Source organism: Arachis hypogaea, chromosome 13 (genome assembly GCF_003086295.3).
Source record: "Arachis hypogaea cultivar Tifrunner chromosome 13, arahy.Tifrunner.gnm2.J5K5, whole genome shotgun sequence".
NCBI classification, from domain to species: Eukaryota; Viridiplantae; Streptophyta; class Magnoliopsida; order Fabales; family Fabaceae; genus Arachis; species Arachis hypogaea.
The window spans coordinates 143,511,218-143,535,300 of record NC_092048.1 but is presented as its reverse complement, the minus strand read 5'-3'; the positions used below and the strand labels follow the sequence as shown (position 1 = coordinate 143,535,300).

The following is a 24,083-nucleotide window of genomic DNA, read 5'->3' as shown; positions in this document are numbered from 1 at the left end:
TTAATAAAATTATATCAACTCATGTTGTAAATTTAATCTCATAAAAAATAAATTGATGCTAATTTTTAGATGTAAGAGTAAATTTGCTATAAAATAATATTATAAATTTGATATCAAAATTTAATTAGAGAAATAATAGTAAAATTCATATCAAATAATATTCTAAATGTCATTTCAAGAACAAATTAACTTTTGATTTTAAGTTTACAAAAAATCATACATAAAGTGATATCTGTATTTAATTCAAATTACTAATTAATAGATATATAAGAGTGTATTTCAAATTACTTATTATTTCTGGTCCATATTATGGTCTATATTATTTTAAAATAGTTTGATATTCTTAAAATATTAATAAAAAAATATATTTTAAATTATAATTTTAAATTTTTTATTATTTTTATTTTTTATTTATATAATACCGAGTCAATCGGTTCAACCAATAACCCACCGATTAAATCAGTAATTTAGTGATCCAGTAATCTGACCGATTCGATTACCAGTTCGATTCTGACAACTATGAAAAGAATATTTATTCTTAATTTTTAAATTATATTAAAAATAAAGTAATATTTTAATTATTATTTGAAAAATTATAATTATTTAACTTGCAGAACATTTTTATTGTCTATTAAAGGCATACTTGGAGGAAAAAGTATACTCTTTTAAAAGTGCGAGAAGATACATAGAGAGAGAAGCAGATCAAATAAAAAAGGGAGAGACAGAGAAGAGAACTCGTTGGGAGAGGAAGGAAAAGTTGAAAGAAAAAAAAGGAAGGAAATGTTAGGTAGAAAGATAGATTGACAGAGAAGAGAGTAGAGAGAAAATAGTGTTGTTTTCCTAACAGTCGAGCTCTTTGTCTTTGCCTTTCCTCATTGGAGAAGTTGCTGGGAGGAGAATCGGAAGAGAAAGAGGACACGGTGAATTCGAGTTAAAATGTAGTTGTTGGTAATGTGCTATTTTTTTCCTTCGTCTACTTAATCTTCGATCGTTATTTCATCTATTCTGTTTTATTGTTTATTATTTATAGAAGCGTTTTTTATTGTTAACAGTTAATAGGTTTTTTTCCCTCTCTCCCATCTTTAGCTTCTCTGTTTTTTTAATTTAGTTCCAAACCTTAAGAACCAAAAGAATAATTATCCCTTTAATTCAATAATCAAAATGGTTAGGAGATGTTAAATTTTAAATTAAATCTATTTCTCTTCTCCTCTGCCTTGACACTCAGAAATAGTATATATTCACATGACAAGAATGATTTTACCACTGCCATCTAACATAAATTTTTAGTGAAATAATAGTTTTATAGTTATACTTAAATTTAATTATTAGAGTTAAATTATTATTGTTATTAGTATGGTTTTAATTGGAGTACTAGATGTTAAAATATTATTGTTGTCGTAATTCTTAGAGTACTGGATGTTAAATTTTTTATTATTGTTGTTATCTTTAATGTTTTTTATCACTGTTATCAGGAGAAGTTGAGAAGATATTAATGTGATCCATAGAGAGTATGCATCATCAGAGGAATTAAGATCATTACCTGTTAATTCTGATGATAATGCACCTACTAAAAATGTTTATGCTCGACGGAAAGATAAAGTTTGAACAAGCTTCAGAAAGGTACGTTTTTTTCCTACATGTGCATTCAAAAAAATAGTATTAACAAATCAAGACGTTTGATATTTCAATTCAATCAGGATCTTCTTTCCTTGCATTCTCAAATGTTATTTCAGGTGAGAGGTCTATATAAAAATTTTTTCAACTCCAAACTTTAAATCATCAAGAAAGAAAGAACTAAATTATTGTTCTTTTAGATATTTATTTTATTTCGTGGATAATTTTATTTTGTAATTTGCATAGTTCTTCTCTTACAACAAAAACTCTTCGGTTGAATATACAGTCTTTTTATCCTAGAAAAATTATTAATGAAAGGTTGGATTTAGTTATATAAATGGTTGCTTATTTATAATTTATGAACTTTATTTTCAGAGATGATAAAAATACTATTTTAATTAATTTAAAAAGTTAAATGAATTATTTTGAATGTTATCTCTATTTGTTAACATTCGAGTAAGATTTCTGTGTTAACGGTATTAATTATTAATTTGTGATCGACTGAAAAATTATATATTTTAAATTTTTATTTTAAATTGAGAAACTTTTTAAAATTATTGAAAAAAACCATTTTGATTATCTCTATAATTTTTTACTAGTGAGCTTTTTTTAATGAAATTGCTAAAAAACATCATTTATGGCTGGATCTTACTAACGTTATGTTTTTTAAACACACTCGTCACTATTATTTAAAATAGACATTTAAAAAGTTTTAATAAATATACTATAAAATTAAAACCTTGTTTAAGTATTTAATTTAAAAAGATGTATATTTAGTACAATGCAACATTTGTTAGAAAATTTTTATTTAAAAAATTAAATAAAACAAATATATATTAATAAAATTTAAATTAATTTAACTATTCTTTTAAGAAAAAGCTTTTCATATTAGTAAATCTTAACCAACATTTGTGAAAATTTTATATTATAAATCTTTTATATATTAGCAATATCAATTCTAAAATAAACTAATTTTTTATTTTTTTGTATTATCTTTTAGTTTGACATTTCAATAATTAATTTACAACAAATTTAAATTTTATTAAAAATTTGATGTTGGTCAATGATAAATTATCATACGTATAAGATAAAATTTAAACTCTCAATATTTATTTAAAAAATAAATAAATTAAATACTCAGACAGAAGAAGCCATAGCTTCATGAACAAACACAGAAGTGTGTTGACAAGTTGGTTTCTATCATACTGCTATCATTCATATACTTATAAAATGGGTAATTTTCTTCACAAATTAGTTACAATTTTAACTCATACTTTATTAATTAAGTCTCATATATCTAAAGTTACTACTGCTTTTAGAGGCATTGAGTTTTTAACTCTCATCTACTCACCACCACTGCTAAGCCAAGTGGATTATTGTATATTGCTACGTTAAAAATTATATATATTTAACAAACGTTTCAAATAATTTAATTTACATTTATTTAATTTAAAATTTGTATATTTATTTAATTTAATTTTATCATATTATAAAATACTTAAACTTTTATTTATTTTCTTATTTAAGTATAATTAATTTTTAAAAGAGACTTTTTAAAAGTTATAACATTTATGTTTGGTAAATCAAATCAAAAATAGCTTTTAATAAATATAAGTAACATCAATTGTATTTGGTAAAGTAGCTTTTAAAATTTAAAAATACTATAATAGACATAAATACGAGTATTAAATTTGAAAATTAGTTAACATATGAGATTATATTAGACTTTTAAATTTTAAGAAGTACAAGCCAACTTTAAAAAGCTCTATCCTAAGTGCTTTCAAAAGTACTCCAATCTTTTAAAAGCTGCAAGTATAAGCACATAATTTTTTTGATTTACCAAACATAAAATGAAGAATTTGAGTTTTTAAAAAGCATAAACACCTCTTCAAAAAGTTTTACCAAATCAAACTAAATATATTCTTAGTAAAAGTTTCTAGTTTTTTAGTATATTATATATGTATTCATTGTTTTGTTCATTCTGTGTTTTAAATTTATTTATTATGATGGTAGATAATCTGAATCTATAAGTTATTATTTGTATATATTTTTTATTTTTTATCTTTTAAATATAAATTTTTATTATAATTTTATATATTTTGTTAATTGTGATCGACCAGTTTAGTAATTTATTTATTGAACTAATAATTTAGTGACCTAATTGTATAATCAATTTGATTACCAGTTTAATCAGATAACTATCTATCGTTGAAGCATTCGCCCTCTGTTGAATTTTAGAAAAAATAATTGTATATACACGTATATATTGTTCCGATTGTAATAATATGTTTGTCCCTACACTTAAAATATTTTTTTATTTATATAAAAAATTTTATGTTATTAAATATCAATGATAAAAAATTATTGTATTATTTTGCAGTTCGTGTAGGCAAAGGTTTTATACCACATGACACAAGCAGTATACGAGAAGCACTTAATGAATTCATCAAATAATTTGGAGATTTTTCGATAAGGAGTCCCGTCGGGATACTAAATTGTCGGCAGAGGTACGTTGTTACTTTGTAAAACATGCATGCATGTCATCTAAACGTTTCACGGATTATCAAAAATACATACTCTCAGTTACTGTCTATTCGTCCGATCAACATTTAACATAAACTTTGGGATCTGGGTCATTGGGTGGCTCAACATGGGGGACAACTTCAACCCGATCATGGCTGGGATTTTAAGTACGCTTAAATAAAAAAATTAGATTACGGCTATTATATTATACGGGCACGTTAAACCCAAGTGTCAGTTCAGAAGAACGAGATCAGGGCAACAACTGCGGTGACTCTGACCAGCACACCTTTCAACAAACTCAAAGAATGTGTGTTGAGAGTCATGGAGGATGAAATCAAAGAAGAACACCTAAGTCAATCGGTTGGTACTGCATAGGATGCATGGTTCAATGAGCTATGACGCTACTGGCCCCAAGTTATTATTAGGATGCTTCCTTTCTTGTTTTTTATTTGGTTACATTGCGAGCATACGTGGCAATTGAAGTTTGTCTTACTCGCAAATTAAGACTTCGTGTGTTTACAGCCTTTGTCTTTATGTTTCATCTTTCATGCATGGACGTGTGTTTCATCTTTTAAGACTCCTTCTTTTTATAGCACAAATCCATTGGCCCATGGGAGGGTACCTATGGATTAGCACAGCGAGTAAATACAAATCTAAATGCTCTCAATTAATAAGGTTAATTATCTTCGCGTGCATAAATGTGTTTTTTTGAAAAAAACGAAAATGGATATCCATAAGGATAAGATGCGACGGTTTAGGCCGAGGGAACTAGATTCGAAAGGGCGCAGTGAAATCATAAATATGCCGGCACACATATTTACTACAGGATAACACCGTTATAAGCATATCCCATTCCAGGCCCTCGTCCTACGAGGTGGAACGATACGTAGACATACCTAGGGTTTAGGGTTGCCATATTGTGGTTGACGGATCACACTGAGTTTAGGATTGCCATATAATTAAATAATATATTTTTTATCGTATAATGAATGCTATAATTTTTATATATCAATGACGTAAATATTTGACAACGATTTATATTATTTAGCTGATTACTCCTTTATAAATCCGAAACCAACCAAATTCCAACAAATAACAGGCAAACGGTGTCTTGGTTAAACCGATACTTATATTGATCGGATACTACAACACAAAAAAAAGCAAAAAAAAATTAGAAAACCTAAAATGTAACACCCTACCACACAGAGCTTTACACCTAGGATGTAAAACAGAGGTGGTGAGGCGCTACGACCTCTAAAAATAAAATACATATATATAATAATAGAATGAATATAATAAACTAGGAGTCTTGAAAAATGGGTAAAATGAAATTCGTAAAATAAAAAGCGCATCACTCGGGAAAGAATTACTTGCGTGCTAAGAAACCTAAAAGTTCAAGATATAAATAAGCAAGAGAGAGAAAAGAGGGCCAAAAATACAGCATAACTAGCTCCTGACTCAACCTGCGAAGCCAAGGTTGGCCGGAGAATATATATACATACATATACAAACATCCCAAACACCGTAATACAGAAAAAGGACCCTAGCTCTCCTGTAACCTCTATGAGGAACAAAATAACAAGTTTCTTGGAGAGCAAGCTAAGTACATAAGTATATACATACAAACAGTAAACCCAAAATGACCCAGAACTACTCAGCTTCAAGATTCCAGACGCTTAGCGAGGAGCCTCTCGACCTGCATCTGAAAATAACAACACAATATGGGGTGAGAACCGGAGATTCTCATCATGGTAAAGGTGCCACGTGTATAATAAATAAGGTCCTGGGAAAGCCATAGGCAATCCTAGAACTCCGTCATTTAATTATCCAACTTAATTATTAAACAGAAATCATAAAGAGGGTGGTCTTCTAGAGAACTCTAAACCTAGCTTAAACTTTAACCTTAACTCTAAACCTGTCCACCTTACCTCCGTACCTCTATCTCCAATTATTCACATAGACAAAATAAACAGACAAGGCAAGCACAGGTAGAAAAACAAGTAGTTCAAGTAATATTTACAACATTTAGCAGAATATAATCAACTAGGCATTCCCAATTAAGGCATAGCAAACAAAGCACACATACACATATGATGAATGTCTATCCTACTGGCCGTGAACTCACGTGTCGGTTACTTTGCCAGAACCCAACACATCTGGTAGCTAACCCAGACATTGGTCTCTAGGTTGCGCATCTCCAGGAGGATCATGAACGAAGGAGAGTGCCTTTCCACATCGAAGGAGTGTGCCTTTCCACCTTCTCCTGGAGGATATACAAAGGAGAATGCCTTTCCACATCAAAGGAGTATGCCTTTCCACCTTGCAACCAGAGAAGAATGTGGGGGATACGATACGAAGGAGAGTACCTTTCCACCTTTTCCACATCCACATCACGACAAGAGAGTAAACTTCCACCCTCAACTTGTCATCCGAACACATGTTCAAATTAATTACGCAAGCAGGATTATACCCAGACCTTGCCATTCCGACCATCTCGACCACACACAGTCATCTTAAATCTCATCATTTATCACATCATATTCTTACATTCATTCAGCTTCACACCACTTCTCTCACAATTCATCTTGTTCACCCCCTTTTTCTTCATTCCCAAGTTATCTCATTTTCTTAGCTTCAACTAGCTTCTGGTTTTAGTACCATACCTTAAGTCTAAAAGGGAGAAAATGGAGGTTTAGAAGTGGCAAATTGGTTCAAAATAGTCAAAACCAGTTTTTACAGCAGGCAGCAGCCACGCGTACGCATGGGCCACGCGCACGCGTAGAACGTACAGCCAGGCACGCGTATGCGTGAGTCATGCGTACGCGTGAAGATGCACACATGTGTACGCATCCTTCTCGTGCATGCGTCGTCAAAATACCATGCCACGCGTACGCGTGGGTCACACGCACGCATGTATGGGCATTTTTAAAAAAATTGGCAGAATGCCTTGAAAGCTTGCTGCAACCAGTTTTTAACTTCCTGCTTCACAGTTTTATACACCAATTTTTCATCGTCAATAACTTGCTCTACAAAATTCTGTTTTTCACAAAATTGATATCGTTTAAAAGCTTGTAAAACCATCTTTCATTAAAATAAACCATTTCCATTCAAAATTTGGGGAGTAAGTTATGGACTTCCAAAGTTCACAAAAATTCACTTTTACCAAATTATAACCAATCCCCATTTTCACCAATTCATGTTCCTTACCATCAAAACCTGCACCTCCATCATATATCAAGTTTCATGTTATTAATCCTACCCACTAACACATTAATATACACACCAAATCATCAAACCCACACTTTATTCAAAGAATCCTCCCTTTCCATCCATAACTTTCATATTAAAATTCATCAATCCATTACCTTCACTCATTAAAACCAAATCATAATTTGCCTTCATTAATTAAATAAGCCATAACCAGCAAGTTTATTTAACTCATATCATCATCATCATCAACCCATCGTTAATAAATTACAATCAGACATGCTCATAATTCCAATACTAGCTCAATTACAAGAAACACATATTCAATAACATCAACAACTCATAAATTCCAACATAAGTTCAACCATCGCAAACGGCACCGGGTGCCTATAAAAACACTTTAAACAACAAACATTGCGAGTACTACTTGGTCCTTATGTTGTGCACTCCTTATACATAATTGTTCATTCATCTATTGTATCAGGGATTCATTATAAGGAGAGGAGATGGAGCGTCCGACAAGCACCGCCAACCTTCCCCACGATGTTTGGACTTTAATTGCCGCGAAGACCGCAGCACAATCCGTCAGGGACTTGTGCAGTCTCAGGATGTCGTGCACCGCTGCACGCAATGCAGGGGATGAGGATTTTGTATACCAATGCGCCTCGATTCCAATTTTGGACCAATGGTGGTGGAGTGTGAGTCCCATGCACCAGCAGGGAAGAAACTTCTTAGCACGATGCAGGCAGAGCGGGCACTTGGAAATTCTGTTTCGGGATGCTGTGTCTGACCTTTTTCTCGGCGGGTGTCGTTTTACGGGGATGGAAACGATGCACGCTGTCGCAGCCCATGGCCATTCGGCTGCCCAGTACACGGTGTCAATGATGCTGATGCTAGGTGATGACGTCGAGGCAAAGATCAAGGGCTTGGAAACATTTCGTGGGCTTGAGGCGGCCGGTTCCCTAACAATCTGCAAATTAGTGTTTCTAGATGTTATCCAAGGGTCGTGGACACATCTGCGTCACGTGCCAGTGCTAAACGGAGAGAATCTAGTTTGTGTTTCGCATGCATGTCCAAGCCGTGGAAACATGGGTGCTATTTACCATCATCAACGCTATGGAAGAGGGTGGCACGTAAACGATGGTGATGGAGGTGCTGCTCATATTCCGTGTGTGCATTGTCGGGCAGACTATGAGTTGATCCTGTTTGTCCACCTCTTTGACTCATAGGATAGGAGTGAGTTCACCTTATATTTTTAGTTATCTAATATATGTATTATGTAAGGATTTTGCTATTTGTTATTATGTAATTATGTTATTATATATATATATATATATATATATATATATATATATATATATATATATATATATATATATATATATATATATATATATATATATCGTCTTGCTATCATTTTATGCCAATTAATAGATAATTTTGTGCACTGCTATTTATATGTTTTGTCATTTCGTATGAAAAATTTTATTTATAAAAAAAAATTGTTCCCGTTAATGACCTCCTTTTCAGTGACTCCCCATTGCATTGCCTCTACAAGTAACCATTTTTGTATAAATTCAACGTCAGTCTATCATGTTATTAAATAGTACACAACCCTTCCTGTTTATTCAAACGTCACTTCAGTGGTAGATAAGTTCAGATCAAATCCCACCTCGGGAGAAAGATGATTTGGCCTACGCTCTAGCGAAGATATGCATTTATTGCTACGTCTGTACAATCCATGGTACTCAATACCGCACACGTTTCCCTAGATCTTTTCTTCATTTATTGATAAAACCAGGGGCATTATTCTCTTAATTATTCCAAAAATAAAAGAGGTACATTATTTAAACATATTAAAAGGTATCAATTTATTTTTTTAACACTTAAATGTTGATTAAAAATTTAAAACAAACTAATCAAAATAAAGAAATACGAAACAACTTTATACTTTACATGGGCAATGCACAGTCAAATAGTCAATGCATAGGAAATATAAAAAAGACACCTGAGATAAAATATATACACGCTATTGACATACCTTATCCGTCATAACCATTCGTCATTTCTTATATGCCGTACCTTCTTATCTAACCTCTCTGTCTGAAGAAAAATTGTTGCTTTAAGGGTCTTCGTCGTCGGACAGACCTCGTCGTCTTAATATGAGAAAATGTCATAGGAATCCCTCACCGACCATGCTGTTAGTCCCGACGACCTCGCAGAACTTCCGACTGGCAATCTGATCGACACCATCCGTTGGAAGGAGATATTTTTGAGGGATAGACTTGAAACAACAGAAGAAAAACTCAGGCAGACGAGGCTGGAGAATATTACCGCCAAGGTCAAGTTGAAGGCAAAGGAGCATGAACTGGAGTAAGTTCGCCGGTTGCAAAAGAAGTTGCGCATGGAGCTGGAACATAATGAAATGACCGTTCGCCAACTGGATGACAAAGCAAACGAATTGACAGCAGAAATGGCCAATATTTGTCAACAGGAACAGCAAGAGGTGGCACTATGGCGTGAAGTGGAATGTAGGCTCGAGGTTGTGGAGATCAAACTAGGGTTATTGCTCTGCCATTGTTATCGTCAAGCTCCACTAACGGCACACGACTCTAACGATCAGGAGTCCGCCGGGCAAAATGAAGACGATATCGGGGTATTTGACCTACGGCTTGTATGTTTCATACCTTTATGTCATGTTTTCCGTTGAGGCCTTGTATGAATGTTTTATTTGCTTTGTATGTTTAGCCATCATTTTGTTATTCTGTAATGGCTACGACAAACACGGTTTTCTTAATAATATCTAATTTTGCACCATTTGAGTTGCTCTGTTTGTTTGTTTTTTTGGGTGAAGTTATGAAATACTGCGTGAACAACAATGCGTTTTAATTATATAAATTTATTGGATCAAATTGACATTTTTTTATTTTGTGGGTAAATTGTCAAAGTTGGGAGTGATATTTTTCTTCCCCCTCGTCTTTACTTTAGAATTTTTTTATTAAAAATAATTAAATTAAAATTTTAATATTTGAGTTTAAATTAATTAAATTTTTTATACAATTTTTATAATATTAAATTTTTTATGTTTAAAATATAAAAATTCAATAATTAAAAAAAAATTAAAATTAAGTAATTTAATTTGAATAATTAAGATTTAGTATTTAATTTTATGAAAAAAAATTAATGACATTATTTTTAATTTTGAATTTTTGAGTAATTTTTTAAAATTATCTAATAAATTAAAAAATAAATATTTATATATTCCTAAATTATTTTGATGAGTGAAACGGCGTGTTTCAGGTTCCCCAACCCCCCTTTCCAAAGAAACCCTAATATGATGAGTGAACCCCCTCAGCCCTCGTCTCTCTTCTCTCTCGTCAGTCACTCACGGCCTCACCTTGTCACTTCGTCAGTCGTCACTCTCACGGTCTCACCTCTTGTCTCCAGTATTCCCTCACCTCGTTACTTCTCTCTCGGTCTCGCACTCATCTGAGACTCAAGCTCGTCGTCGCAGTCTTGCACTCAGTAGCCGCCTTCCCTGCGCTCGCTTCGTCGGCAGCAGAAATAGACGGAACCAGCATCTGCTCCCTCAGATGCTGGCGTGGTGGTAGTCGTCTTGTTTCGGTCGTTAGTTCAGTTGGTTAGATTCCCAGGTGAGCTCCCTTCGACCCTATTCTTTTAGACTTTCAGTGTCAATTTCGGTGTATCTTAGGATTTCATAGTGAAATTAGAATTTTATGGTGGTGGACTCGTGTTTGTTGTTGTTGTATTTGGTGTTTTAGAATTGTTGCTGAACCTGAGCAAAATTTTTTTGTTGTTGGATAACATAATTGGGTTGATTTGAATTTGATGCTGATTATCATCGGTGAACCTTGAATTTATTGCTGTCTTGCTAAAATAATCACCTAGCTTAAATTAGTTTGTTTCTGAAAATCATTGATGATTTGAATTTGTTACAGATTGAACTTTGAATTTGTTGCTGTTTTGCTGAATAATCACTTAGTTAATTTTTTTAATTGCTGAAAATATTTGTTAGTGATTATGATAACTGAAGATGGAATCTATTGTTGTTTTGTTGAAATAATCATTTAGCTAAATTTTTTGTTTGATGTAAATCTATAAATCATCTTTTGAATTAAATCTTTTGCTACTGAAAAATTATTATATTTGAATTTGTAGTTGAAAATGAGGTTCATGCTCTCTGACAATTATATTTGATTTTGTGTTAGAAATTGTGAAATTTTAACTTTAAATTAGTTGCTATCTCTATTGCATTCTGTTTTGCTTGTTGGAACTATTACTGCTACTGTGTTGTTATTGGTGCTGATTGGAGGAACTGATGCTGCTGTTGCCATCATCCTTGATTGGGCAACTTTTTTCCCACCTCCAAGTATGGTGTTTGAAATGTTGTTCTAGTATGAAACTAGAAATTACTTGTGGTTAAATTAGGTTATAGAAATGCTGTTGATATATACTTGATTATGATGAGTGATGATCGGATTTTTGATGGTTTAGAATTTCACAAATGAATTCTCGTTGCAAGTATAGTTCCTAAACCAAGCAATAATCTTTTCATACAAAAAGTTGTTTGTCACTAAAACAAACCCCTAAATTTATAAACCGAAGTATTCAAACCTCGGGTCGTTCTCCCTAGGAATTACAATAAAGTGTCTTGTTATTGGTTGTGAGTTATTTTGGGGTTTTTGGATAAGAAGCATGAAAAGTAAATGGCAATAAAAATAAACTAACAACTATAAAAGGCTCTTGGCAAGGTATGAAAATTAGAAGTCCTATCCTAGTTATCCTTCTCAATTGTGATGAGAATTGTTCATTGCTACCACTTAGTTAATCCTTACTAAATAAAGGAAACTCAAGTGGATGAATTGACTTGAGCCACAAGTTCTAGCCAACTCCTAAGGAAAGACTAGCTTTAGTGCACTCCAAACCAATTAGCAATCTCTCCAATTACCAATCAACAAAGGAATTAGATAACTCAAGTGTCACTAATTACTCTACCTAGGCCAAGAGGAGCAAAATCTATACTACATCTAGAAGAGGCATTTCAACAAACACATAAAAGGCAATAAAAGTAAACAACATAAATTGCAAGAATTAAAGAGAGATCTAACTACAAAGGCAAGAGATCAACAATAGAAAAGCAAAGAAGAACAATTATTATGAATTACCTCTTATTTAATTGAAGGAAAATGGAAGGAACAATAGTAGATCTACAACAAAGCATAAGAACAACATAAAGGAAATTGTAACAAAAGAATGGAAGAATGGTGAATGTAACAACAAAGAATTGAGAGATAGAAGTAGAAGAAAGCAAAGATTAAAATCTAGATCTAAGAACTAATCCTAATCCTAATCCTAATTCTAGAGAGAAGTGAGAGCTTCTCTCTCTAGAAACTAATTCTAACTACTAAACTAAACTAATGGTAACTAACATGTGTTTCCCTCTTCATTTCTTGGCTTAAATAGGATCAGAAATGAGTTGGATTGGGCCCACAAGGCTTGTAAATTCGCTAGCCACGAGTTTGCATGAGGTGAACCACGTGCACCAACGGCGCGTACGCGTACAGTGCGCGTACGCGTTCTTATACATATAGCAACTATGGCAAATCTTATATCGTTTCCAAGCCCCAGATGTTAGCTTTCCAACCCAACTAGAACCGCATCATTTGGACCTCTGTAGCTCAAGTTATGGTCGTTTAAGTGCGAAGAGGTCGGCTTGACAGCTTTCCGGTTCTTTCATTTCTTCATGAGTTCTCCAACTTTTCATGCTTTCTTTCTTCATTCCCTTGATCCAATCTTTGCCTCCTAAACCTTAAATCACTTAAAAAACATATCAAGGCATCTAATGGAATCAAGGTGAATTAGATTTAGCTATTTTAAGACCTAAAAAGCATGTTTTCACTCTTAAGCACAATTAAAGGAGAATATACAAAACCATGCTATTTCATTGAATAAATGTGGGTAAAAGGTTATAAAATCCCCTAAAATCAATACAAGATAAACCCTACAAATGGGGTTTATCAACAAGTTATTGGTATTATATATTTATGATGACTATTTATATTGGATGGTGCTGGAAGTTGAAAATGTTTCTCAAATATGTTTGATGAACAAAGCACCTAATTAAATTAAGTCCTATTAGAAATAATTTAACCTTGAATAAGGTCTAGTATATATATTTTGTTTTGCATGAAAAACTTAGTACGTGGGAGAAGTTGGCTAGACTTGGCATTATTTTGGATGAGTTCTCAAATTGTGTTGTGTGGAGAGGTCATAAAAACTGTACACCGTCTTTTTTTTTCCAGATGCAAAATGTCGTGGAGTATTTGGGGAGCAGCATTGAAGGAGAGTAATTTGGTGATTGAACGGTGATTAATTAGCCCTAGTTTATATATTGAATTGTCAATTGTTGATAATTTGCATCCTTGATTGGTTGGTTTTAAACTTTGAGAATAGATTCTCAAAGAATTAGTTAATTTTAACTTATAGGGTTCTATATATCTTAATTTTTACTTTGATGAAGATAGTGTTATATGTTGTTTTTAATTTTGGTTTTCGTCATTTATATTTGCAGGGATATAAAATTGATGACAATATACTAGACTTTATATTGACTGAAATATGTTAGAAGAGTCAAGGATTATAAATCCTACATGATAACAAATTTTATATTAGAAAAAAATTGTGTTTAGTTGAATTTGTAGAACTTATTTTATTATTGTAAAAGAATCTTAATTATATGTAAGATATTTTAATTATCTATATGATTATATATTATATAAATGTTAAGTTAGCATGTTTAAAAAATTAATTGATATATTAGTTATTTAAATAAATATTGCAAAATAAATTTTTTATTTTTGTAACTAAATGAATAAAAAATGTTACAAAGTAAGTAGTATTTTATAACAAAATATTGTGATACAAAAATCTAAATTGTTACAAAAAAATTTTACTTGTCAAATTTGTTACAAAATATAATTTTGTATTGTAACGGTTTTATTTTTTGTTATAAAATTTTTTTATAATAGGACATACTACATTAATTCTTTCGTTTCAAGAAAAAACTAGGGTTTTTTTTACTTTTAATTTGTTTGTTTAATTGTTATTTATATTTTTTCGTATTATTTATGTATTTTTCTGTTATTTTTTTTATATTTTTTGCTATGTTAATGTTTAGTGAAATAATTTTTTGGTCACTTGTTTATATTTAATGATTGAATCCACAACCATACGCAAAGCTTGCATTGCCCGAAATTGAGTAGCGGATATGCTTCTTACTTGCATTGGTCGCTTAGATGAGCATGAATCGATGGACGAGGAGGAAATACAGGCTATTGCATGGCTCGTGCCGAAATCTTGAGGGACAAAGAAGGGATTCGAAGACGACGGAGAATATCGTTGTGTACCATCAATGATTGTACAGGTGGCTGCCCCATCAGCATGATTCATCATGAACATCGATGTCGTCGAGGCAACAAAAGGAGAAAGATGGACAAGAGGACGACACATGCTTTTTTTTTGGATAAGTGGATTGGACAACTTTCAATTCTAGGTACCCCAATGGATTAGACAACTTCTAATCTTAGGTACACAATACATCCACACATTCTTCACACATTTTATCACATTTTTTCCTCAATTGTATTTTCTAGGGTTTGAACCTTAAACCTTTGAGGTGGAGAGGAGGAGACATGTTATGTGAGTTAATGCTCATTGACGAGGACGACACATGCTTACATAGACCCTTAGCATGCATTTGTTTTATTGTTTGTTTGTTTTTTTTCTTTTTTATCAAAGATAGATTTTTATTTAATGAAAATAATTTTTGGGTCCACGCTAGACCTCAAATAATGACAAAACGAGATTTTCACAAACAAAAAGACATAAAACAATTCATAGAAAAAAAAGAGCAACGTTTGGATGTCTTCTTTTTAGTATCAATGTCATCACTCCGTTCTTCAAATTGTCCAGCAATTTCAAAATTCTGAAGCATTTTTCCTTGTAAATTCAACAACACGTTGGCCATCAAAATGATCACCCTTGAAGATGAACTTATTTCGGACTTTTCAAATTTCCCAACTCAGGTACGTAGTTGCTCTTATTTGCATTTTACCATTTTTTTGTTCTTTAATTTTTTGGTTAATTCGAACCACCATTCTCATGTTTCTTGCTCGGTTCGAAACTCAGGGGCTTCAAATCCAGAGTTCAGCCATACACCTTGGGACTGCATGAACTAAACAAGCAGTGTTGGATAGATTCATCAACTTGGTTACATCTTCGGCAAATTGGGAAAACAGCAGGTATTCATTCATGGATTCTTTGACCCACGAGTAATTCTTTATGCATTATTTTTCACAAGAAAATTCTGATTTTGGGTTGTACTTTCAGGTCCCAAACTAATCTCCAAAGTCTCTTCTGCTGGCATTGTGTAGGCATCAAATCAAGATGAGGGTGATAGAACTGGTGAGCTAAGTCATATCCTGAAGCCACTGAGTAATTTTCACTTCTTTCATGGTTCAAGGTGAGTCTATCACTTCCTTCTTCTATATCTGTTTGTAGAATGACTTGAGCAATCTTTGCATTAAACTGTTCTATTATGAGTTATTGATTCCATTGTTTGGTATTTGTTATGAGTTGATTAACCCATGTTAATTCGGAGTCACCATTTGGATAGATAGGAACGGATGATCTTTGATCCAAGTATCCTCCCAGATTCTCACAGAATAACCATTTTTCACCTTCCATCGCACTCCTTTTACAAGAACCTTCTATCCTTCTAACAAACTTTGTCAGCCCAAAAGGTGTTGACTCCAGTTTCTGCCTTGAGAAAGTCAGAAAACTTGAAATACTTGCTCTTATAGACTTTGTAAATTAGTGAGTTAGGCTTTGTTTGTAGTTTCCAACCTTGCTTACCTAATATTGCCAGATTAAAAGCTCTGAGGTCTTTAAAGTTCAATCCTCCCTGGATTTTTGGCGTGCATAGAACGTTCCATCTAACCCAGTGCATCTAACCCAGAGCAAAATATCTATTCTTAATTTTAATGAGAGAGTGTTATTATGTAACACATTTTAGTTGTTAAATTAGTAATATAATATAATTATATTTTAATTTAAAAATTTTTAATTTTAATTTTAATTTTAATTAGAAAATATCATATTGTGTATTTTAGTATTTAAATTTATAATTAGTCATTGATAGTAATACATAAAAGAAATAGAATAGATGAAAAAATGAGAAAAAGAGATGAGAAGAAAATTTTTTAATTTAAAAAAAATAATTTTAATGGTAATGAAAGAATAACATATGACATATTTTAATTATAAAAGTAATAATATGTAATAAATTTATTACACTTAAATATATTTCATCGATCTAAAGATAATGTCTATGATGCCCTAAATATTAGAAAATAAATATAGGATCATAAACACAGTTTTAAATCGATCGATCCCATATTTTTTCTTCTGATCTCTAGGGCGTAGCACAGTTATATATATCATGCATGATGCACCCATTTTTATCCAAAAGAAAAATGATGAGGCACCCATTTAGTAAGGTGTGTGAGTGCAATTTGGTGAGGTGTGTGAGTGTGAACGCCATGATGTTAGTATCTATATTGTTGGTCGTAGATCTTTGCTTCAAGCTGTGAAACTTGACTTTTTGAGACTTGGCTCTTGATACCAATTGATGGTAATGCTAGAACTTGAGAAGGAGATTGAATCAAGTTCAATTTAGAAAAAAAAATTTTTTTCCAGATTTTCTTGAAAGCAGATTATGCAGGAGTTTTTTTTTCATGATGGCCCAACAAGTGGTATCAGAGCCAATGATTAATTGGTCTGGTGGTTTTAAGGGGTATTCAAGGTGAAGCATCGAAATTCTTTCCGGCAAAGGTTGCCCGGACGGCATGTCCCGCGGTTTTTTGTGGCAATGTGATGGGCGAATACTCATATGTGGTGGAGGAGCTTGAAGAAAGCAAGGAAGAGTGAGGAGTTTATAAGATGTGAGATCTATTAACTTACTACCTTAAGGTTTTTGAGTTGGATCTGGTGTCTTCTCATCTTATGTTCTCTCACTTGATTTCTCCCCGAAGTCTCTTCATTTCGTCGAAAACTCTCTACGGTGACCCAACAATAGAGAAGGGAAGAGAGATAAATAAGAGGATGTAGAAAGAGAATTTATTGATTTTGGAAAAAAATATCTCTTCTCAATTTTAATGAGAGTGTTATTATGTAACACATTTTAGTTGTTAAATTAGTAATATGATATAATTATATTTTAATTTTAATTTTAATTGCAATTAGAAAATATCATATTGTGTATTTTAGTATTCAAATTTATAATTAGTCATTGATAGTGATATATAAAAGAAATAGAATAGATGAAAAAATGAGAGAAATAAAGAAAAAGAGATGAGAAAAAAACTCTTTAATTTAAAAAAAAATTAATTGTAATGAAAGAATAACATATGACATATTTTAATTGTAAAATTAATAATATATAATAAATTTATTACACTTAAATATATTTCATCGATCTAAAGATAATGTCTACGATGCCCTAAATATTAAAAAAAATTATAGGATCACAAACACAGTTTTTAAATCGATCGAGTGTGAACGCCATGATGTTAGTATCTATATTGTTGGCCGTTGATCTTTTCTTCAAACTATGAAATTTGACTTTTTGAGGCTTGGCTCTTGATACCAATTGATGGTAATACTAGAACCTAAGAAGGGGATTGAATCAAGTTCAATTTAAAAAATAAATTCTTTTTTCAGATTTTCATGAAAGTAGATTATGCAGGAGATAATTTTTATGATGGCCCAACAAGTGGTATCAGAACCAATCGTTAATCGGTCTGGTGGTTTTAAGGGGTATTTAAGGTGAAGCATCGAAAGCCTTCCCGGTAAAGGTGGTCCGGACTGCATGTCCTGCGATATTTTGTGACAGTGTGATGGACGAATACTCATGTGGTGGAGGAGCATGAAGAAAGTAAGAAAGAGTGAGGAGTTTATAAGATGAGAAACTCATTAACTTACTACCTTAAGGTTTTTGAGTTGGATTTGGTGTCTTCTCATCTTATGTTCTCTCACTTGATTCCTTCTCGAAGTCTCTCCAGTGGTCGAGAGCTCTCCACGGTGGCCCAACAATAGAAAAAAAAGAGAGATAAATAAGAGGATGTAGAAAGAGAGTTTATTAATTTTGGAGAAAAATAACTCTTCTCAATTTTAATGAGAGAGTGTTATTATGTAACACGTTTTAGTTGTTAAATTAATAATATGATATAATTATATTTTAATTTTAAAATTTTTAATTTTAATTTTAATTGCAATTAAAAATATCATATTGTGTATTTTAGTATTCAAATTTATTAGTCATTGATAGTGATACATAAAAGAGATAGAATAGATGAAAAAATGAGAGAAATAAAGAAAAAGAGACAAGAAAAAATTCTTTAATTTAAAAAAAATTAAATTATAATGAAAGAATAACATATGACATTTTTTAATTGTAAAATTAATAATATATAATAAATTTATTACACTTAAATATATTTCATCGATCTAAAGATAATTTCTAGAACGTCCTAAATATTATAAAAAAAATATAGGATCATAAACATAGTTTTTAAATCAATCAATCCCATATTTTTTCTTCTAATCTCTAGGACGTAGCATAGTTATATATATCATGCATGATGCACCTATTTTTATCCAAAAGTAAAATGATGAGACACCCATTTGGTGAGATGTGTGACTGCAATTTGGTGGTGTATGAGTGTGAATGCCATGATGTTAATATCTATGTTGTTGGTCGTAGATCTTTGCTCCAAGCTGTGAAATTTGGCTCCTTGAGATCTGGCTCTTGATACCAATTGATGGTAATGCTAGAACTTGAGAAGGGGTTGAATCAAGTTCAATTTAAAAAGTTCTTATTTCAGATTTTTGCGAAAGCAGATTATGCAGGAGATTTTTTTGTTTTGTCTCTAAAATCATAACTGAACAGAAAAGGGAAGAAAAGAATCAGGTAAGCATGTATTCTGGTTTGATTTTTTTGTGCCATGAAACTCACATTCATTCTTCACAGTAAATTTTTATATGAAATTTCTACTATAATCAAATTAACTACATACACCAATACTAATGAATTACAACTTAATTCATCTAATATCAACCACTAAGTAAGGGTGACAAAACAGGTCGAAGCCGTTGAGACAACCTGTCAAACCCGCTAAAAAAGATGGGTCGGGTTAGGATTTGGAATCTATCAAATAAAAAAATTTCGCCAAACTCATACTGACAAATTTGCGAATTTTGACGGGGCGGAATGAACTAGCCTACCGGACCATAGATTTTATGTTTTTTTTTTCATTAAATAAAAGAGTTATTAGTGTTACAAAATTAATAATTATATAATTTTTAAACATTTTTTTATTTTTTGTTTTTATGTTTCTTTTAGTTATTAACTTTATTTATTTTATTTTATAATTTTGTATATATACTCAAATTATGTGATTTTTTTAAAAAATAAAGATAATTTTATTAACAAATATTATTTTAAACAATTTTATTGAAATTAAAAATAAAAAAAAGATAATGAAAAAATTATATTGTAATTTAATTTTTTATTTGTATTTAATTTTTTAATTATTATTTTTTAAGTTTAATAAATTTTATTTAAAAAAGAAAAGAGAGTCAAGCGAGCTAGTCCTCGACCTACCAATCGCCATAAAATGGATTGGACTAACATTTTAAACTCACCTTAGTTGGTGAGGCAGGTCAACCCGCCCCGTTTTATGGCATGAGCTTAAGCGGGGCATGCTGGTCCACTTTGTCACCCTTACCACTAAATTTCTATCCAAGCCTAGCCACCACCAAGTGTTGTCCCATCTTGACAAAAGAAAACTCGAACTGGTTCAACAGCCATTAAGTACTATTCCAACTTAGTTAGGAGAATCTAAGCTGATTTAATGACCACCAAGTGCTATCCCAATTTAGTAAAGATAACTAATCCTAATTTATTTCAAACCAAATACAAAAAAAAATTCTTTTGACTTTTTCAATGTATCTCTCTTGACTCTTTTTTCTTATAGCTTTTTTATTTTTTTCACCTCATCATAGTATATCTTTTTCTCAATTACAGAAAGATAAACATTAGATAACCATAACACTGAAATTTCAAATAAAATAAAAAATTAAAAAAAAAATAATTCAGCTTAAGTGTTTGAGATGATGTTCTAGTGTTACTATATTTTCCTTATCTTCAAATTAAATGCTGTTGAGAGTTCAGTTTTATAGTACAAAGCTTGCTATGTAAATTTCATCACTACCTCTTTATTTTTCAAGTTGATTTTGTCTATTATCCTTGTCTTCTTTGGCATGCATTCCTTTTATATTTTGCTTCACTACATCTGCTATTCTTAGAGTGTTCCATTACTTCTGCTATTCTTGTATTTTATTTTTGATTTTCTACTATTCTTGGAGCTACTGTCTTTTTAGCATACATTTTCTTTTTATTTTGTAACATTATAACTGCTATTCATTACTCTATATTGTTGTTTTGCTCTATTCAACTTTATTAATGACTTTTTGCATTTTAATCTTCTGATATCTTTGTGTTCCTTCCTGTTTCTTATTTCTTTTCTAACGTTGTCAACTGTTTCATTTGCTTTTTCTTCTTCCGTTAATTATGATATGTTAAATTCTTTTTTTTTTAACTTCATAAAATTGATATATTGCTAACTATTATATGTAATGGACTAAAACTAATTAACCATCTATTTAATTTTGAGTCTACAATACTCACAAATCTATTAGCACAAATTTAGATTTTTAACGACCCAATACAAATATTTGTTATTACGTGAAAAGCAGTGATCATAATAATATTATTGCTCAAAATTGCTATTAAAGCTTATTTTTCTTATAGTATTAATGCTTAAAAGTATTTCATGTGTAGTGAGTATATATTGGCTAATAAATTATTGGTAATCTAACAATAGTTTTAATAAACAATCGTATTGAAAAAGATTGCAAAGTTTAGTCGGTACTAATATTAATTGTTCGTAATAATATTATTAGAATTTAAATTTTTTAAAATTTTGTCAATTTTATTTTGATATTATAGATTATGTACAAAAAATTTATAGAATTAAATTATTTTTACAAAATGATCATAGAAGATAAAAAATTTATATCAGCTAAGACGACTAAGATTTTCATAAATAAAAAAAGTCAAATAATAAATTTTTTAGTTATTATTTTCATGTGAAAGAGTTTAATTTTTATTAATAATTAATTTTAATATTTATTATCTAAAACTTAAAAAAAATTTAATATATATACTTTTATATTTAATTAGGTATTAAGTCTGTCATACAAATAAAAATAATTAATTTTTATGTTTATTATTTAAAAATAATATATTTTTTCTATGTATACAAAAAATATAGGTAGATATTAATATAAAAAAAATTATATTGATAGTTATAAAAATTAATTTTTTAAAAAAAATAAATCTTGATTCTAATTATTAATCACAATATTAATATTTGCTTCAAATTATATATAATGAATATTTGAAGAAAGGAAATGAAAATATAAACAGTAAAAATTTAAAATTAAATAAAAAATAAAAGATATACATATAATAATAAAAAAAATTTATGTCAATAATATTATAGAATTATTTTTTATTATATTTAATTATAAATTCAATATATTTTTATAATTTTATAAATTTATTTAAATTTTATTATTTTACTAATTTTTTTTATAGAATAAAAGATAAAGAGAGATAGAAAATGAGAGAAAAAAGAGAGAGAAAGATAATAAAAAAAGAAGGGAGGGAGTTTGTTAATTTTAGAGAAAAATATTTTATTTTATATTTTGGTTTGTCAAATTAGTACGCGTACGTAAATTCTTAGTCACGCGTACGCGTGGCCCCTGTTTTGGCAAAAATATGGTTTTTGAGTTCTAAACTAAATTTCAAACTTTTAAACCTCTATTTTTGTTCTACAGTCATAAATCTTGGTAATAGTTTTAGTAGTAAGACGGGATTAGAAAATTAAGGTAACTTGAAAATGCAGTAAAATGAAAAAGGTGATTAATTAAATATGAAAATGAGTATATTTGAAGTGTATATGGAATCATGACTTATATGATATGATTGAGCAAGGATTACAAAGATTATGAACACTATTTGACTTATACACTCAAATGATTTGAGATACGCATTTTTTTGGATAAAATACCGTGGTTTGCCACCACGTATACCAGGTTTGAGACTCGATATTCTGTTGATCCTGTGATGTAAGTGTGACCGAGAACTTATAAATTTTCGAGAATGTTGACCCCATTGAGTAATTATAACTATTTGAGAAAAGTTATGCATAGACTCTTGGGGACGTGTGTCGGAGGACAGTCCAAGGGTTTAGCAAATTGAACTTGTTGGATTGGCTTGATAACCGATAGATGAGCCTCATCAGCCATAGGACATGCATACATCATATGCATTTTGCTTGTTTGTTTGCTATGCTTATTTGAAAATGCCTAACTAAATATATTGTGTTAATTGTGATAACTGCTACTTGCACTACTTGTCTCTTATCTGTGCTTGCAATTATCTATTTGTTTGTCTTTTCAAACTCTCTGGAGTTGGAGAACGGAGAAAAGATGGACAAGTTGAGTGATAAGATTAAGTTTAAGTTATTAACTTTAGAATTCCTTAGATATCTACCCTCCTTTATGGTTTCTGTTGAGTAATTTAAACTTTTTAATCTGAATGTCGGCATTTTAGGATTGCCTCTGGTATTTCCATGACCTTATATATTATGTGTGTGACACTTTTATTATGTTGAGAACCTTCGGTTCTCACCCCATATTATGTTGTTGTTTTTCAGATGCACGTCGAAAGGCACCTCGCTAGGCATCTGGACTTCTGAAGTGGAGTGATTTCTGGGTTTCTTTTGATGTACAGTTATGTATATATGTATTTAGTTTTCTCTCCGAAAAACTTGTTTATTTTGTTCCTCTTAGAGGTTTAAGGAGAGTTAAGATTTCATCTATGTATTTTGGGTTTGTGGTATATATATATATATATATATTCTCCGGCCAATCTTGGCTTCGTAAGCTGAGTAAGGAGTTAGTTATTTTGTATTCTTGACTCTCTATTCTCACTTTCTGTTTACCTGTTCTTATGAACCTTAGTTTTCTTCGTACGCAAGTAATCTCGTTTCTGAGTGTTGCGCTTTTTATTTTGCGATTTTGTTTTATCCGTTTTTTTAAGGCTCCTCGTATACTATACTCTTTCCAATATTATTTTGTATATATTTTGTGATTAGAGGTCGTAATACCACACTATCTCTGTTTTACGGCTTAAGAGTAAAGCTTTGAGTGGAACTCATAGAGAAAAATTGAGAATGAGAGAGATAAATAAAAAGATGTAGAAAGAGAGTTTATTAATTAAAAAAAATCTCTTCTTAATTTTAATGAGAGTGTTATTAGTTATTTTATGATATATTTTAGTTGTTAAAAGTAATATAATATAGTGATATTTTAATTTTAATTTTTTTTACTTTTAATTTTAATTTTAATTAGAGAATAGTATATTATATATTTTAATATTTAAATTTATAATTAGTTAGTAATAATGATATATAAAAGAAATAAAATAGATAAATAAATGAGAAAAATAAAAAGAAAGAGATAAAAAAACT

The 24,083-nt window shown here is 30.7% G+C and overlaps 1 long non-coding RNA gene across 11 annotated transcripts; it reads left to right on the top strand.

Moving 5' to 3' along the window:
- Positions 1-636: 636 nt before the first annotated feature.
- LOC112792527 (uncharacterized) lies at positions 637-23,523 on the top strand. 11 transcript variants are annotated; one of them, XR_003197472.2, is made up of 9 exons: positions 638-948; positions 1,473-1,620; positions 3,995-4,121; positions 13,668-13,730; positions 14,661-14,951; positions 15,337-15,449; positions 15,553-15,665; positions 15,754-15,886; positions 23,268-23,523. It is a non-coding gene; the product is annotated as an uncharacterized lncRNA (long non-coding RNA). The 11 variants fall into 11 exon arrangements; XR_011870102.1 differs by lacking the exons at positions 13,668-13,730; positions 14,661-14,951 and adding an exon at positions 7,829-8,580 and having other exon boundaries at positions 637-948; positions 15,798-15,886; XR_011870100.1 differs by lacking the exons at positions 13,668-13,730; positions 14,661-14,951 and adding an exon at positions 7,829-8,580 and having other exon boundaries at positions 637-948.
- The last annotated feature ends 560 nt before the right edge of the window (positions 23,524-24,083 follow it).